Source organism: Condylura cristata, unplaced genomic scaffold (genome assembly GCF_000260355.1).
Source record: "Condylura cristata isolate star-nosed mole 26May11 unplaced genomic scaffold, ConCri1.0 scaffold00007, whole genome shotgun sequence".
NCBI classification, from domain to species: Eukaryota; Metazoa; Chordata; class Mammalia; order Eulipotyphla; family Talpidae; genus Condylura; species Condylura cristata.
Genome location: NW_004567108.1, coordinates 51,023,243 through 51,027,130, shown reverse-complemented (window position 1 = coordinate 51,027,130; position 3,888 = coordinate 51,023,243).

The window sequence follows — 3,888 nt, the reverse complement described above, 5'->3', positions numbered from 1 at the left end:
GTACTTTTCTATGACAATGGAAATATTTTTTAAATAACATCAATTTGTTTATTAAGGGTAGAGATAATTTAAATTAAAAATTAAATCAAATGTTAGTACCACTATTAACATACATATTTTTTTCACTCTATATCATGATAATAACAGTATGAAGGTTAATTAAAACATAGAGGGGAAAAGCATGTGTAATATCTCTTATGTCCCTAAAGTATATTATGTTCTGTAAGTCAGTAAGTTCTCTACTAAATCACTGTATAACACATGTTTGAAATTTTAAGATATTCTGGGACTGTGATATACATCTTACATAAAAATGACAAAATAAGGCCCTCCCTTGTGGCGCAACAAGTTAAAGCACAGCACTAGCAAGCTACTACAGCCACTGCAGCAGTAGTTCAATCCCTGGCCTGAGGGGTGACCCACGTATATGGCAGACCTCTCCTGACTAGCCCACTGTTCCTCTCAGGAGCATAATTCATTATATCTGCCTGTTCTGCTCCCCACTCTGTCTCTGGTGAATCCTCTCCACATACCTCACCACCACCACCACACACACACACACACACTTCTGGTCTATACCTCAGTTCTGTGTGCATAAACAAATCTTTTTAAAAAATGACAATATAGAATAATCAATATCTACTGGGCTTTATTTAGGGTGGTACTAAATTGAGCTTTTGCTTTGAGAAATGAAAGGTACAGTATTTCAAATAGTTTAGTTTAAGGGAAAACAAAGGAACACAGATTATGAAAAAACACTGCAGTAAATATTATGATAAAGTTTTCTCCAGAGTCTATGGGACTCTAATTTAGTTTGAGATGCAAAAAACCTTCCCAAATGATGTCAGAGCTGAATTTTAGATAATAACAACACAATCAAATATATTGAATGCTTTTATACAAAAAGTATCTCTCTCTCTCTCTAAATATATATATATATATATATATATATATCTTTTGTATAGCTTCACATAGCTCTGTGAACACATGTATTATTCTCACTTATACAGAAAATAAATAGCTAACTTGAGCCATGCAACTAGTCAGTTGCAGTGCTGGGAAAGGAAACCAGGCCCACCTAACTGTCCTTACAGGTCCCTCTCATATTTTTAACCCTTTAAAGAGATTAAGATAACTAAAGCACAGAAAAGTGGAAAAACATGGACTATTGAGGGAATATCAAGTAATTTAGAAAGAGTGAACTTTTGAATATAAAATGGAATTGGGAAATGACCTAAGACTAAAGGTCCAATGTGCTTCAAAGGGAATACTAAAGGTTGTTGTCAGGAAGTTGAATTTTATTCCACAAGCTATAAAGAGCCAGTGAGGATGTTAAGCTACAGATTGGTGAGATCAGTTGTTCTTTCGCATCATCACTGTCACCACAAAAGTGTCAAGGATTGGCAGGGCATGGGGAACAATTCATTACAGGTTGGGAAATACAGAGTAACTGAATCCGAAACTCACTTTCTGATATTTGGATTGCTGGTAGAATGAGGTTGAGAAGTGGTGATTCATTGAGAGAGACAAGAAGTACAATAAAGGAGACATTTGGAGGTTAGTGCAAGAGCTCTGACTTAGAAATGGAGGGTTTGCTACTTATTTTGATAGTAGTGAATGTGGAGTTCTTTGCTTATGTGGAAGTAAAGTGCTGACAGTGTATGAAGAACAAATTGTTCTTAAAAAGGAAATGAAGTGACTATTTGATATAAAAATGACAAATATATCTCCAGTTGGGCAGGAAAAAAATCAGGTTTGACATTATAACTACTTGGGGACAACTGAAGAATCAAGGGTTAGTTTGACATAGCATAAGTTTCTTTATGAACCTAACAGTTTTGACACATCAGAAGACACTGTACAGTTTAGTGCTGCATTATTTACTTGCTTTATTTATTATAGTTTACATATATGTTATTGACATTTATCATATTGAAAATTATTAAATTGGTTTCTATAGGTTAAATCCCTTCTATAGTAAACATACACTGCAAATATGTCAGAAATATTTTATAATTTTAAACCCAAAAGCTATGAATTTAGTTATTTAAAATTAAGATACAATTACTATGGATGTCCTGTAAACTATCTTCTGGGATATGACAGTATTTTAGAATACTGCTTCCGTAATGTGCATATAATAATTCACCTGTTAAAATGTTGTTTCTTCTTTTTTTTTTTTTCAAAGATTTTATTTATTTGTGCATGCAGAACTGGGGTACAGGCCAGAGGTGCAGGGGCAGTGAGAGGCTTCACCAGAGACAGAGTGGGAAGCAGAACAGGCCAACTGAGGAAGTACACTGCTGAGGGGCGCAGCGAGCTGGTCAGGTGAGGTCTGCCTTGCCATGTGGATCACCTCTGGGGCAGGCAGGGATCAAACTCATGCTGAAGTGGCTTTAGCTTCTCAGTGAAGTGCTTTAACCCACTGTGCCACCAGGGAGGGCCCTAAAATGTTTCTTTGATTAGTGTGACATGAGGACTGAGATTCTGCTCTGAGATCACAACCTGGGGGAAACAACAGATATTGACCTGTTGCACTTTGAATAGCAAAAATTTAGAGGAAATCAACATGTATCTAAGCATATAAGTCAGTACTAACAGAAGGAAGAAAACACTAATTAAGTCTCAAATTACATATATTTGTCAGGTTTAGACTCATGTTTTGAAACAGACTTGTACTTATGCAAAAGCCAGTGAAAGTTGACAGACTGTTCAGTCATCTTCACAATATTCTTCAAATCTTTGACAAGAGAAACACCCTTATCTCTTTAAGAATTTTAGTTTTATTAAATGCATCTCTTAAAAGTGTCCCAGTGATGGGTGTAAGGTGGTCACACACACCTAAACAGTGTCATCCTATAAGCCTGAATCATGTAAAGTGCTGTAAGTCAATATTACTTCAAGAAAAATGAATAAAAAATTAAAAATAAAAATAAATCAAGACAATAAAAGACAAAAGTAGCCATTCCACAATGTGCTACAGGAAAAGGTAGCAATTACAAAATATAATTTTCAACTAAGTAAGTGACTTTGGTACTAAATCACTAAAAAAGAACATAGCCAAACTTAGAAATATACCACAACATGAGGATGAGAGTACAAAGTCCTAAAAATTGATTTTTTCAAAATAAATGTATCTTAATTCCAAATTAAGGGTAAGGATTTTAGAACAAATCTAAGAATTGCCACATGGCAAAGATTTAATGATTTTGTTGTTGTTGTGAACATGGAAAAAAAAGCAAGGAGAGAGAGATCTGCTGTTTTAAAGGCCAAACTACACTAGAAGGCATGGTGAGAAAGCATCTGAAGTCTCTGGCCTCTGTTGGCTAGGGAGTTTTGAATTAAAGGTAATTAACCCAGCAGTAGCTTTCACATACAGGATAACTCAAGCAAACTAGAAATGGCAGAAAATGGAGCCAGCATAGATAAACTATGTGTAGGCCCCTAAAGCTCCAGTGAAAAGTGACAGAAAAAGAACTGAAGCAGCAACCAACCAGGGTATGTCAGTGACAGAAGCTGTGGAATCACACTCTAATATATTATCTTTGCAAACAGACCTCCAAGAAGATTCCCCATTTTTATTTAAAAATATATAATAATCATATTTAATCAGTCTTAACAAAAGAATATACATAAACATACATATGGGCATACACACACACACACATATGGTTTATTCCATTTTTGTGTCTTCTAAAATGACTTTTTTTTTTTTTAACAAGCTTCCACATGGAGGGTTAGAAGCACAGATGCTGAGTCTGTTTAAATGGCCTAGAAAGCAAAGCACATGCTTTAATCTGATGTCTAGGATGCATTTTAAAAAAAAAAAAATTGGATTGAAAAGGATTAGATTAGATTAGACCTTCTGGATCTAAAAATGCTAAAGCT